The 16,128-nt window shown below is 34.2% G+C and overlaps 1 protein-coding gene across 2 annotated transcripts in view; it reads right to left on the bottom strand.

The window, feature by feature from the left end:
• LOC114126135 (brain tumor protein) overlaps nt 1–16,128 on the bottom strand; it is a 65,429-nt gene that overhangs the window by 32,213 nt on the left and 17,088 nt on the right. The window contains exon 1 of one of the 2 annotated variants that reach the window (XM_027990018.2): nt 11,164–11,805. The exons of the other annotated variant lie outside the window; for it this stretch is intronic. The gene's annotated coding sequence lies outside the window, so the exon portion shown is untranslated. Of the gene's footprint in view, nt 1–11,163; nt 11,806–16,128 lie in introns of those variants that run through there. 2 annotated transcript variants of the gene reach the window in all.

Consider the following 16,128-nt stretch of genomic DNA (forward strand, 5'->3'; position numbering starts at 1 on the left):
ACATTAGGACACCCTGTGCCCGCAGCAGTGGGCCTTTGCTCGCAGCGGGACTCTACCCGGTCGATAATAGAAACGTTTAGCTTGTTGAATCGAAAACGTCATTATTCGGAAAACGAGAGAGCCGAACGCGACGGCCGCCGTGCAGGCGAATATGGGTGGGTTAGTGCAGTGGGGAGGTACGCACGGAGACACAGAAACACTGTGGAGGGCATATCGCATATAAATATACGTGTACATATTATTATTATATATTATGTTATATTGTGGGGGTAAACCAGTTAAACCGGCAAAATTTCGACGGCGACGATGTGTGGTAGTGTGTTAGCGTACCTACCTATATGGAGGGTATTGTGTCCGTGACAAATGTCGACGAAAAACCGAAATACTATACCGCCAACAGAATTTCCGAACAATGGGGCACTCTCCCCTCCCCCAGATCGATCAACGTCTCCGATGATAATAATTATTGGACTTGACACAGAATTGCAGCGCAAACGCGCATGGATTGGTTTTTTTTTTATTTTATTATTCCGTTCCATTCCATCGAAACCAGTTACACGCGCACAGATGTTCCGGCGAATAAAAATATATATCGTGTTAAAGGGAGAACGACCGAATACGTATACGTATATTCCGCTTTCCAATCATTCAGTATCGAACGCGTCATTAACTTTAAATAATAATGATATTAATAGTGTAAGTATATAATGCGATTGAAAAAAAAAAAGTCGAGAGGATTTCAATAACTGTCGTCTTCGTTGCGTAACGTTACGTCGCACTCGACATAACGACATTACATATTTTATTATAATAATGTAAGTCGCGACGAATCAAACACACTATATTATCTGTGTATGCGTACATGTGACGAGCGATTATATTTTCAAAAACCTATGTAACCATATAAATACGCTCTTATAATATTATACAATACGTTGGAAACAAACGGGGGGGCTTATTGGATCTGAAAAATAACATCAATTTATCGGCAAAATAATGTTAAACGACTATAATAATATGGTAACATCGTATAGTGCGTTGATATATTACCTATATTACATTATGTGTACGTGTATGTTCAATATTATGATATAACGTGGCTATGAATAATAAACGTACGCCAAATCAAAAAATTACAATACTTTTTCACGATTTAGAATTTTCTGGAGAGAGGAGATATGCAATTCTTATGTATTTACCTAATGTGCAATGTATTTAAAATAATTTTTTGAGTATAAGTGAAAAAATTATACAATTCTAACGTGAGTACACGAATGATTGAAATCAGGTTCCAACAAGTTCAGTTCATCTTACGGGAAAACGATGACTTATATACGAGTACCAAGACGACTGACTTAATGAAGTACTTGACAGATATTTTAAACGTGTACATAATAATTTAACCATTACATTGGAGTTGCAAGAACAATGATATAATATAATAATATCAAGGAGGTGCTACAACAGTAATCACGAAATTTCAACTCTATAATATATTACACTCTCGACTATAATGATAAATAATGTATCAGCGGCAGCTACTGTATAGCGTGAGCATGAATTTTGTTCTTTTGGATCCACTGGCCACTGCGCGAGTGTCATGAATGAGTTTGTATATAGTTTAAGTGCCATGTATATACGTGTACACATTATAATATAAAGTATATACGGATTCGCATATAAAAAAGTCTTGGGTTATTATTCTGTACGATGAGTCGATGAATCTTATATTATAAAACCATAAGAAGTATATTATAATAATATATTCGCCACTTGTGTTTATATTGTTTATGATATACTACATATATACGTATAATACAATGCCCCAGCACAACATAATAATAATATTATTATCGTGATGATATTTTGATAAGTCACAGTTGTACAAACAATATTCACTACATCGACATCTCAATAAATTGTAACGCGTTTTTAACCGACCAAAACAACATCATAATAATACGATCGTGTGTACCTAGGTACCTATATACCACTTAGAGTAATAATAACACAACGTACAAACGTATGGGTTGGGTATAGAGCATACACTGTTTTGTGTATTATTATGTTGTATTTTTACAACGTTTGCATTGCGTTCGTTCTGCAGGGTCGACCAGAAACTATGAGGTGAACAATTTTTTTTCCGATTTTTTCGACCTCAAAGACCGACGACAATGGGAACCGAAATCTTTACTTTCTCATGGAGGCGTCTCGTCCACCCCTTCACCGGCCTTGATTCAATAGGATTTTTCGACCTGATTGCACAACGGCGTCTACGCTTAAACTGCCGCAGTGGCATGCGCACATATTACCCATATACAATGTCTACGCGCTCGTCCTCGTTAATTTATGTACCCTGTTTTTTTCTCACTCGCTCGCTAACTCTCTCTCGCACTCTGCGAGTCACGGGCCGTTCGTGCGCATGGGAGTGAGAAGCGAAACAACACGCAGCGTCTACCTGCGACCATATGATAAATGTGTAGGTACCTATATAATATACACATTATATATATATATTTACCGTAGACCTTATACCACACACGCGGATAAACGACATACCTATAATAGTATAATATACATTATAATAATACCGCCAAATCTTAAGTGCCGCCGCCAAACGGATTTTATTTGCCAAGTTTTGGGCGAAAAACTCGTTTCAAAATGCATAAAATGTGCATAGGTCTACTTCTTAGTAATATTCGTGTGTGGAAAGCCGAATAGTGCAAAACAAACATTCGTACCGCGATGATGAAAGCTGAAGACCGAAGTCACGCTTAAATGATGTATCTTGAAGGGGTGGGGGGTTCATGGGATTTGATTCATCAATAAATTTCTTCAACACATTTATCAAAATAATTATAAATATTGGCGAATATTATTATAAATAAATACATATTTTGTTTCCCCGAAATAAATGTCTGTATAGCCTTGCGGACTATTAATGATATCATGTTAACTGCTAAAATGTCGAGGCTATATTATAATACGGAGTTGCGTGTCAAAGGTGAATTATTGGTTTTTATTTTTAATTGCCTGGTGTCTGAGCATGTTCTAAAAATATCTTGTCTCTGGTCATACCTAAACCACATACAAGATCGTGTTAGACTATAATACTTTTTCTCGCGCAAACACATAACATACACGTCAATATTGGCGAAGTAAGGAGCAGGGGGAACTTGCAACTATACCATGTGCCCTCGATTCGAGTCTTCGTGAAGTTTAAGTAAATAATTTTTATCTCATTATAAAATTTAATCTAAAAAAATCACTGAAAATAAAGAAAGTATTTGAAAAAAAATTGTTTTTGTGATTTAGTATTTCTAATAGGTGATATAAACACACATATAATTAAAATAAAAAAATTTTCCGGTAGAAAATTGGAATACAATTTCATTTAGCATTTTACCACAGATTTCACTCGTGTGATTGTCAGCTATTCCGATTTTAAATAGATATGATATTGAAAGTAAATTATGTAATAATTGATCTAAATGATAGTTAATGTTTGTATTTTGTTTAAAAATTACATAATATATAGCATATTACATATTATACCTTTATACATACCTATCGAAAATTATATAGTTTGAAAGTACATATTTTATAAATCAATATTATAGGAGCCTTTTTTTCCATTCAAAAAACATTTAGCTATTTTCACCCATACACGTACCTACATACTAATATACAATACGCGATTTTCTTCTATATATAACTGTACGTAAAATATGCGTGAGGGACTACGTGAAATAATATTGTGCTGGTGCGTTTTCTTCAAGACGACGACCGTACGAGACAGCGTGACTATATATAATATGTAACCAGTATATTATAGTTTGCTGCGATCGGTTTCGTTTGAAATTTGGTGCCAATAAAAATAATAATATATTAGCATACAAATATTATGCTTTCGTATTATTTAGAGCCTTCACGTATTGATGGCCGGAAATCTCTCGTTCCGGAAACGTTCGAACACTGTCGGTAAATATTATTTATTATTATTTTTTTTTTCAAAATAGCGTAGTTGACTGCGCCGAGCCCCAAAAAAAGAAAAAAACAAAAACCGTCACGATGGACCGTTGCCAAGTCGAATTCTGGTGAAATGACGTAATCCGAATGCACGTTAACGTACAAAATAACGCGTAGACTCAATCTGGTTTGTGAATAATAATAATAATAGTAATAATACCCAACTCATAACAATCCATAGCCAGAGACGACGTGACCGCGGATACATACATCGATCAATTGACAGATATGAGTAAATCATCGTTGTCGAGTGATTCGACACGAAAGGATCTGTGACATTTGAGTCGTGACATCAATATTTTTGCTCTCGGTGTGATTTATTGCTGAAATATTGTTGATTTTGTATATTAACTAAAGGTATAGTTTCAGGATTTAGCGTGGAACACAAAAAATAATAAACATTGGCCAATTATGATAATACAAGAGCCGCTAACAAACATAAAACATAACAAAATTGATAAATTAAATAATTAGTCGTTTATTCTTTAATTCAACTGAATAAGCGAGTATTGGCATATTCAAAATAGGTACAAGTCCAAAAGTTAATATTTTTTCTAGGAAATTCAGAATATATTTAGTGTTTATCAATGTTCAATAAATCTGTTATCTAACTAATAGAATTTAAATTAAAAAAATATCATTTTTATCGTTAACTTTGTTTAAAACCATCAGAACGTTATTATTTGTGTAAAAAAAGCGTCAATCAATGTCAATAATAAATAAAACAAAATATAAAACCCTTCAGTTATTGGGACGAAAACCTTTGAGAATGATGATCATCCCATTGATGATTGAAAACGAGAGATATAAAAACATAAAATATACAATGCTCGCGGTTTCGTTTTAAATTTTCCGCTTTCTACGGTTTTTGACGTATACTTAAATAAAAATAATGTCGAATGCGACGTTTAATAATTCCGAAAACCAATCGACAGTATTAGCGATTCGGACAATATTCAATATTGTTCGACGTCTGTTGTACGTTATAATAATAATAATATAAAGACTGTTATGAGTCTTGTGACATATTATTATTTTTATAAATTCCAAGAAAATCGTAAGACCATGCAAAACAGCGACGGGGACTCTCGGAATCGAAGACGGCAATATTGAAACTTTTGTGCGCATTTTCAATATCGTTCGATTGTCGTGTGCCTGTTTATCTCCAGAAATCTGTCGAAACGTACAGCGGTTCTAAGAATCACGGTAGCCCATCATCGCTTTTGTCGGCGTATTTTATTTCCACCGAAAAAAATATAAATGCCAAAGCCCGTGGGCTCCCGTACGCGTGGCCGCACCAGTTACCGCGTCGGAACGTTCGCGCACGTTATTATATTAATACAGCCGAACCGCGACGTCGTTTGATAGTGAGCTGTGAGTTTTGTGTTTTTTATCGTTGTACAACGAATAATACAATAATTGAAACGCATACATATATAGCGCGTGTAAACGAAATAATAACAACAAAGGCGCGTCGTCGATGTTTGCACAAATCTCGTGGAACGCCTTTTATTTTGGGTTTGTAAACAACAACCCCTTTCAGGGAAATTACGTATTATTATTATGACGTCTGCGTGTTGTTACCGCAGCGTTAATAATATACCTCTCCGAAAAATATTTTTGAAGACAACAATATTATATTATAATATGGGTTAGGTTAACAATTAACTAGGTAACGTGAAATCGAAATTCCGTACTACGTCGTCGCGGAATAGTATTAATGTATTTTTTTTAAACGCATCGCGATTATGCGAGTCAAACACGAAACGAACCGACTCGATTCGTCCCCATGTCACGAGAGACGATGATAAAACTGTTTCGTTCGCCGAGTTTAATGAACGTTTCTCCGACTCACAGACGATTCCAATAATATACTCCAATATCGACTTAGTGCCATTAACATATTACTGCTGTAATGCTGTATAGTGCTATTACCTGTATACCGTAATCAGAGTGTGTGTCCCGAGAATCGAGCATTTAATATGGGATTCTGCCAGGGTACCTAACTATATAAATCCAACTGATGTATGTGGTTTGTTTCAAAACAATTACATGCCGGTTTCAGTAAATAAGGGAACGGAGATTATGTATACATTTCCATTGAAAAAAAACATAAACGAAAAGCTTATAATTTATTCATTTATTTATTTATTTTGTTGAACGTTGAACATGATATATATAAATGATAATATTGTTATGTATCCATTTTTATGGTCTTCATTGTAAAGTTCGACAAAAGTTTAAAAATATTGTGATGATAATATTCATTAAAAAAAAAAAAATGAATTTTTTTTTTTTATAAAAATAATTTAAGAACGTCAAAAAATATGCTTTAACATTATGCTAATTGTATTATTTGTATTTTATTCGAAAATGATAAAAAAACATTTGTGAAGATAATTTTCGAAATTAAAATGATGTACAAAAGCTTATTTTTTCACAATTTACAAAACTATTATAAAATAATAAATTTACTCAATTATTCAAAAAACAAAACTTTTGCTAGTTGAATTCCTCGTTGAACGAATCGATCATATTTTTTAGTCTTATTAAACTTACTACAACTACATGTAAAAAAAATTAAAAATCTGGAGTCGCCTTACAAGTATTCAATCTAATAATAACTAAAACGATATCCATCTTTAGTGTCGACGTTCATTTCGCACATTTTAATATGCACATCGTATTTATCATTAACGTTTAACAGCATATATAATTATGTAAACCAAAGACAATATTACGAATGAAGTCACAACAATAACTTAATACAATATTATGTATATAAAAATGTACATAATAAGAAAAATATTTGAAACAGTTCGTCTCGTACGTTAGAAATATCTTTTCGAATAAATGATTAGTATCATATATATATAGTTTACACGTAGGAAGTACGTGCAGCATATAATGTGTATACGAATCAAGACCTTCACTCGTATAATAGCCGTATGTAATAGTAAAAAAACTGGTAAGTTCCAAGTAGGTAAACCTACTATAATAGTATAATAGAGATCTATGATTTACGGTTTCATTTATTTATATATGTTGTTTATCGCCATCGTTTTTTTTTATCCGTTTACGTGCAGCAATACAATATTATTATTACATCGCATGTAAACAATTTCGCTTTCTGATATTATGTTTTATTTTATTTTTTCCTGTTGTGGTTTTCTTTCTATTGACACGGATCCTATAGCATTCGGTTTCAAAGGGACGCATGCCGTATGCGGCGTTCGAGCAATATTTGATTTGGACGTATAAATACACATACGCGTAACTCTAAGGAAATAGTCTGGGGAGTTGTTGAGACATTTCGAACATAAAGAATCCCAGAACGTATCGTTATTCGTTAAGTGTATTTCCGTATCGCTTAGATTTGTTCCCGGGGTTGTTATCACGCTGCAGCCACTATATAATAAATAATATTATGTGTATACTGCCGCAGTTAAAAAAAAAAAAATAAAAAACGTCATTGGTTGACGAGACTAGATACGTTAAGTTTCCGTTCGGGTGAATATATGTAGAAAAAAAAATCAACTCTCCCGCATAATGGTTGGGAAGGGTTGGGGGGAAGCTATACATTTTGACGGTAAACTTTGCAGCGCTTTTTTTTTTTTATATATACGCGATTGTGCTACCCCAGCATCCCGACCCCACACGTGTGGTTTTCACAATCACTTCTTTCTTTTGTCCGTCCGTCCGGCAGCGATGAGCGGCTAATGAGGCTGGCGAACTTGTTCTCCATTGTTCGCGGGAGACAAATCGTCCTGCCCTCGAGATAAACAAAAAAACGGTGCCGGAAAAGTGAAAGCTATTTCTGTTGCCTCTTTACAGGGCGAGCCAATTGATTTGGACAAAACGTATGCATGAGGTACCCAAATGACACGAATGATGGTAAGAAAATATAATATAGAAGCACAATGTCGCCTAAGTTAATTATTAGTAACACATCATCCGTAAACCACCATCGCTTCCAACACACATTACCACTGCTTAAGATTTTTCTGAATTTATCTTTTAATAAATTACTTAAAGAAAAAAATTATTTTTTTATTTGTTGTCAAAAGATAAATTAGAATAACATAAAAATTTGTTATCTACTTTAGTTGTATGGTTCTTGTATAAAACGTATAAAGTCATACATATTATAATATATATACCTATAATTATAGGTTAATTATTATCTAAATATGATAAGTACCTATATGGTCTAAATACTGAAAAATGAGACGCATAACTCTAGACACTAAATATCATCTAAATTTCGATGGATTATCATCAAAGATAAAATGATTGATATTAACATTGATGAGATTTGAAATATTTTAATATACGATCTTTCATATTAATTACTACTTATTACTAATTTTTAGACTACAGTGCAGCGTGTAACTGCTGTGAGTTCAGAGCAAATTACAACTGACCACCGTCCGCCCATAACTTTATAAGGCGACCACAACACATGAACATATATAGGGATCGATGCGACGGTGCCACTGATATGTAAGTGTCTCGATAGGTATAAAAAATGTCTCGACCGGCGGCCATCGATCAACGGGAGTATAAAAAACGAGGGACTATCAACACGACCGTCGTCGTCATATTATCGTCGTTTAATGTCGTACGTCATCCGGGACGTCTCTCGGCGTCTGAGACGTCGTTTTTTCTCCATTCCGTTTTCTGAACAGGTAAGACGACAAAAAAAAACCCCCCGAACGAAACGCGAAACGGACTGTTTGTTAATTTTTTTCACTGTTCCCACCGCGATTAACGAACGAGCGTCGTGAAACAATGACGGACGTCGAACACATATAATAATAATAATAGCGATAATCATTATTATTAAACCATAATATTATATCGTTGGTAATAAATCACAAAGCTATATTATATTATTAAACACGTGAGCGCGTGTATTGTAGTACTCGTATACGACGTGTCCGTCGGCTATGTTCCGAGAGCACGACTACATCATAGTCGATTCGTCTCTAGACACCTCCACACATAACGTACCTTTCGTGGGACGCTGACTGTAGATTTTAGTAAATTAATATTGTTAAGTATTAATAACTCAATGTTATTACCTATTTACCTACACACACTTGGATCACGATCACAATTATATTATTGTACGATTTGTATTACATATTTATATACGACACGCGTAGAGCGTTTCGACGGGTATTATAATTATTATATTGTGTTTGTCACTAATTGGGGCACGCTGTATACCTATAATACTCACTCTTATACGCTGCGTGCATAATCGTATATATTTAGACGGGACTAATGGTGTAGTCGGCTCGATCGCTGCAGAGTCACGCGATTATAATATATTATATCGGTACGATATTATTATGAGTGTACACCGTACACAAGTTGTAACTTTATGAAACTTTCATATATATATACGTACGGCGGCGACGCATGAATCATCATCACGAAAACTGCAAATCATTATAGTAATACACGAACGGTCGGCCGCCGAGACCTACCAGTTGACGCCACGTCCAGAGTCGCGTAAGACACAGTAAAATATATAATTATAAATATTGTCAACTGAAAATAGCTTAATAAATAAAATGATAAATAAGTAATCATTTTTTTTTTTATCGTGTTTGTAAAAGTAGCACTACATATTTTTTCTATAGGACAAAAAATTGTATAATTTACAATGTTTGTTTCTGGATTGCTATTTAATTTTCGCGTAATTCATATTATTACAAGCACACATAGTATAGTCAATATTGAATATTAATAATATTTAATTAGCGTGATTAATTAGTTTATACTTGTTAATTGTTTTTGTTCCTCTATCGAAATTTTTGTTATCATCAAGATGTAAAGAAGTAAGAAATTCAAAAATTCGATTAAAAACACAGCAACAAAAAAAAATGTTCTTATCATCACTATTATTTTAAAACATTTCTGTTTTAATATTTATAAAGATTAAAATATGGTATATAAGTGACGGGTAACGAAGGTTTTAAGCACAGATAAACTTATAGTAGATACTTGAAATCCACACAATTTTTTCTAGTGTCACAGATTACAATATACATTAATTGAAAAAAAATTATGTCTTGTGTCATGATAATAATAAAAGTAATGGCTCACCATTAAATGGTAAACATCAACTATTAAAAAAAAAAAATTATCATTATAAAATATTGTGTTAAATCATTTGTGGTTGTATAACATTGAATGGAATTTAATATTTATAGGTATACGAAAATAATAATTAAATTGCACTTAGACATCATCACAATGGTACTTAATTACAACTTTTTAGTATCGAATTACTATTGCCGCTTTAAGTAAAACAATAACAAACAGACTATCTCGAAGCGAATATTTTTTAAAAGTTATAATAACTGTACCATTACGCTTACGGGAGATACACAACAATATGTATTGCACGCGTTAATAAATATTATAGCATAGTTTTAGGCGACCACTTGTATAACTTTATATAATTCGAATTTAACTCTCGCTCAGTATATATTATACCCGAAATACATTAAATGCATATCATAATAATATATTATTATAAGTACTACAGTTGTTATTTTTGAATTCATATTTCATAAACGATGTCATTAAAATGACCTTATGATTAATTAATAACAATTTATTAATTCCGGTCTGATAATAAATCCCGGCGGATACCACACGCGCGTAATATGCGTATACGGAGCGAAAATATCACATAATACGCGCGAGTCTGCAGTGAGTACACACAAACGTAATGTATATATAGTATAAATGTATAATATAATATATAAGCAGATAAAAACTCGGATCGTAGAAAAATAAATAAATAAAAATTACGTCCGAGGACCGTGGGTCGTTGACACTCGGTCCCTATCCGTTCTTTTGTTTCAAGTCCGGAGAGGAGAACGCTGCTTTGAAGAATGCGTCGCGGCAGCGGTGGCGGCGGAGGAGTCTCAAGACGCGCGGGTAGGAGAGGGAAGGAGAACTGCGACCGGCCGGCCGGCGAGCGCGTAGCAGCAGCAGCAGCAGCAGTGACTACAAACACACACGACTCCCCCACCGTGCGTAATACGACGCAGTCGAACAGGTGTTGTTATTATTATGATTATGATTATTATTTGTTGTGTTTTCTTCACTCACCTTGACTCATCAAAAGGAAACGGAGTGACGCTGAGAAATTGACTGGAAAACAACAGTGTTTATCCGTATCACCGCAGTGGTGTGGGACTGGCGACGGAGTAACGCACGCGCGCGCGCCGCAAAACGACGGATATTATATTATTATTTAAAAATGCGCTTGTCGTGACCACGATATTTCAAAGATATTGTGCTCGGCAATTTCGTCTTGACGATTACGTTGAAAACGGATACCGGTCGTTAAAAAAAAAAAAAAACTTTTGTTTACAATAACAATAACATCAGCAACAACAATAAAAGTATTGTACTATATAGTGTTAATTCGTACGGGGATCACAAGGGACTAGAATCGGTTGAAAATAAAATATAAATAATAATAACGTATTATATAATATTTTTATATAAGTACCGGCGGAATAATTCGTTTTTGTACGTACGAGTCGAAATCAACGCACTCGCGACGACTACTGCACAATTGTTGTTATAATGTTTTTTTTTTTATATGGACAAAGTCTGTGCGCACGTTTACAATAATAATTTACAATATTAATTATTTGTTGGACGAACGTTGTGTGTGCAACTTTCGGACGGCGCGCTCGGTGTCTCGCGTTGGGAACGACTAAATCGGCGTGAGCGCACACGACAACTGCTTGCCGGCGGCGTTGTTTTATCCGAAGGGGTCCCTGCCGCTGCCGCCGCCGCCACCCCTTTTTCACGTCACGGAGGGGAAGAGTCCGTCCGCGCGTTCTCCGCTCGCCCGCCAGACCACCCCTACGAAGTCGCGGGGAGGGAAACATATTATACCCGATTTCGAGGATCCCTTCGTCGCCGCTGCTATACGCCAGCCGTCCACGATACGGTGGCCAGCCACCCACCCTCCGTGAAACGGTGGCGGCGGCGGCGGCGGCGGCGCTCTCTCCTGCAGGGTGCTTTGGGCGAGGAAGGCGGTGGTGGCGGTAGCAGCGGTGGTAGGGTGAAACGATCGCGAGCGCGATTGACAGGGACACGCGGCGGCGGCGGCGGCGGCGGTAGCGCGGCTGGCGGACGCGCCGGGGAAACACCACCGCCCCGCGACTGGTTAGGGGTGCGCGCGCGGTCGATACGCGAAACCATCCCCTTATCGCCGCCGTCTCTCCCTCGTCTGTCGCACATACCCGCTCGCCATCCGACGGTTATCACCGCGCTTTACACTTTTTTTCGAATATTTGTGTTTTATTTTTTCCCGTTATTTTCCTAAACCGGCAGATAGACTAACTGAACAACCCCTCCTCTTTTATGCATAATATAATTTTATCACGCGTATGCTGTATGCGCGCGGACCATGGGTTTGGCGGCGGAAGAGATATACTTTTGCGTTTGATGTACTTCCGCTATCCAAGCCGTATATATATATATACCACATGTTGTTCCGGTCCGGTCGTATAACAGTGTAACACGATCGTCCTCGGACGTTTAGATGATTTTTCCCCATAAAGTTGTTTGCTTTTTGCCCGTTGTCGCGCGTATTATATAACGTAGAATAATATGTAGGATATGTAAATAAATATAATATAATAATATGTAAATACGTTTAATATACATATGCGCGCAGTGTGTATACTATGGCACTGGCTACAACACAATAGAGAAGTTTTTCAAATTTTATAGTCAGGACAATTTTTAGTCACGATAAATCTTCTGCACGCGATATGCAGACGTATATTGCATATACGTTAATTATAAATTTATTATTATATAATACCTATACCTATATATAATAATCAATAAATACCTAGGTCTCTGTTATACGGTTGTAGAGAAGTAGAGCGAATAGTAATAACTCATATGTTTATACGTAAAAACTGCAGTGACAACGGTCGAACGAGTATGCACCACGTTTAGGGATTTAAACGCGGGCTGGATGCGTAGGGACAATAGTTTGGAACGTTTTGGTGTTCTGACTGTATTATATGCTACAACGTATACAATATAGTTTATATATATATGTATAATATTATTATATCAGTGACTACATACCGCGTACACAGAAAGGACGAAATATTCTTATATCATAATATTGTCTGTTGTAGATGCTGCAGCCTGCAATCTATACCAGCGATTTGTTACCAACGCTGCCGCTCGTTCGAAATTGTATAACAATTTATAAATGTCGCACATATACTTATGGTTATTGAATTCGATTTGACAATGTGTGTGCGTTTAAATAGTGTATTATGTACGTGCCCCGGGTTATCAATAACCGCATCGTTTAGCTCCGAGCTATGACAGCTGAAGAGCTACAATAGTGCGCATAATATATTTTTTTTCAACTTCTGTAACTTCTCGATTAATCACTATATAATCCCTCGCCGTCGCAGCGTGGTAGATTTATTGAAACGTGTTGAAGTTATGAATAGAAAACTAATGGCAGTGCGAACCAGGGCCTAAATTGCCGTATAAATATTGTTTATATCTTGAATATTGTTACACGAGGCTATTATATACGCACGCACACGGAGATAGTCTCACATAGTCACATCACTGCGATGTTTATGTATTATATATATATATTGCCCACGAATAAAAATACATTAATAATTGAGGTGTTCTCACAATACAATCAACAAGTGACTAAACAAAGAGCGGAATGGTACTTCCAACTATTATTTAGCTATTTAAGTGAATACTGACGTATGCACATCGTTTATATCGCATATACTTATAAAGCGGCGTACTTTACAGCGGTCACATAATATAATATATTCGATGACACGCTAGAGACAATAATAGTAATAGTTTTATTTAACGGAGTATTGAGAATCCTGTCGGAGAATCGATCGTTCAAATTTTCGATGTATGTTGCCGGTTGTAAGAAAAAAAATACATCGTTGTTAGTATTTACCATCTATACCATTTTTCCATTCGACCTAAACCCTAAAATATTAATGCAATTCTTTTTCATACGTTTTATATACATGAAAAAAAACCCTCGATATTCTTTAAACCACCTGTGATGGGTCATGGTTTCCCTGTCAGCAGGCGAAAACATATACTGATGGCCTTATATGCGGCGAATTGTTAATCAAATAAACAACATTCGTGACCTAAATATTTATTATGTTTAAAATCTATAACGCCAAAACAGGGGTTTTAACACTATTTTTTCTCGCTATGCAGGTTCGACAATAATAATTTTCAATATAACAAATAATGTAATATAGATTCTACTAGGCATTTAATACCCGTGTAGTTTATTAGTTACAAAAATGTATACAAAAAGCGTTATTACGCATGTCGAGACAAAACGAACAAATCGCTTCCTGATAAATTTCATAATTATTCATTATAGTTAATACTCGTTACTCATTATGTCTCATATATTACCAAAATATATTAACTTGCTATGGATAGGTATCTACTGTTTGATAACTGAAGTAGTATATACGCTTTTGAATATTAAAAATTTATTTTGTTAAATATTCATGTTTAATTTGAATATTCCATTAGTTTTTAATTGACAGACGACTATTTCAACTAACTACTTGACTTTACGCTTAAAATGTTTTAATTTATTTAATCCATGTTATGTATAATTTGTACAATTATTAAAAAATAAATTATAGATATGTTGCGTTCAATGGTTAATAATTAAAACTATGTATTTTACTCATTTATCAATTATTGAATGATTAAAAAATAAAATAATAATACGAGAATGGCAGAATAATTGAATAATTAGAAATAATAATAATTATTATTATTTATTAAAATAAAATATTTTATGCTTAATAAATTTATAAAACCGTTTGATATAATATAATAATATATTAATATATAACTATAATATCCATTAAACATAATATACTAGTTTAATTTACTGTTTATAATAATGTAATAATATTTTATTAATTGACAAATAGGTTAAATTGATAAATAATCGTAATTGGCAGTGTTGATCATTTTTATCTTGAATTATTATTTTTAATTATCCCACTAAAACTAAATTGATGAAATAGACATTTTATGCCGCGTGTAAACTGTACTTAAAATAATCTTAATTCTATCATCACCATAAATGTGTAAACAAATTGTATTTAAAAACAAGTCTGTTGACAATAACTATTATAATAAAATAAAAAAGATATTTCATTGCTTTGATTAGCTACCTACTATCTGAAAAATAAATAAGTTGATGTCCAATAATCCATATTGTCCATATTACAATTATTTATTTAAATTATTTTAGTATGATCGTGAAAATAACAAAAATATTACCAATGCAGATCTATTTGTTTCGAATTCATTTGGAATTTAGAAAACGTAAATAATTTTTGTGTGTTTAAAGTCCTATCCGCCTTCTAAGTATGCCTGTTTAGTAATAACAAATAATAACACTAATAACCTTAATGAGTTATACGAATTTAAATCCCGCTCTGTCCCCATTCGGTCTGTTAGCTATATCATATTATTATTTATATGTTGACGAAGGTGCTCGTCGTACGTATCGGCTGTATGATATCGATTTATTTTTTTTGTCATGTTTTATTGCTCAGTTTTTATTACACAGCCTAATTTGAGTTCGGAATTTTATTTTATATGATGCCTATTTAATAAATGCGATTATATTTTAATGTACTATTTTGTATTATAATTACCATATACCGAGTATTTTTTGTAATGTAAAAATGCGCTTTTACAGAATACGGTATTATTCTCATTTCCAGCAATATAAATAATACCTATATAGGTATGTGTAATATTTTAGTATCCCTATGTCATTAAAATATATCGTATCACTATATTATAATGTATACACTTGAATATTATGGAAATCTAATTCCAGGGATTACGTTTAATTAATAATCTATAAAATAATATATACGACTACTGTCTGTAATGTGTATACATATAATAGTAGAATTATTATAATATTGTACAAGTAGCTGTTGGTGTAGTGGATGCTACTAGGTGAACTAACTAAAAATCGTA

The sequence above is a fragment of the Aphis gossypii genome, chromosome 2 (assembly GCF_020184175.1).
Source record: "Aphis gossypii isolate Hap1 chromosome 2, ASM2018417v2, whole genome shotgun sequence".
Lineage (NCBI taxonomy): Eukaryota > Metazoa > Arthropoda > Insecta > Hemiptera > Aphididae > Aphis > Aphis gossypii.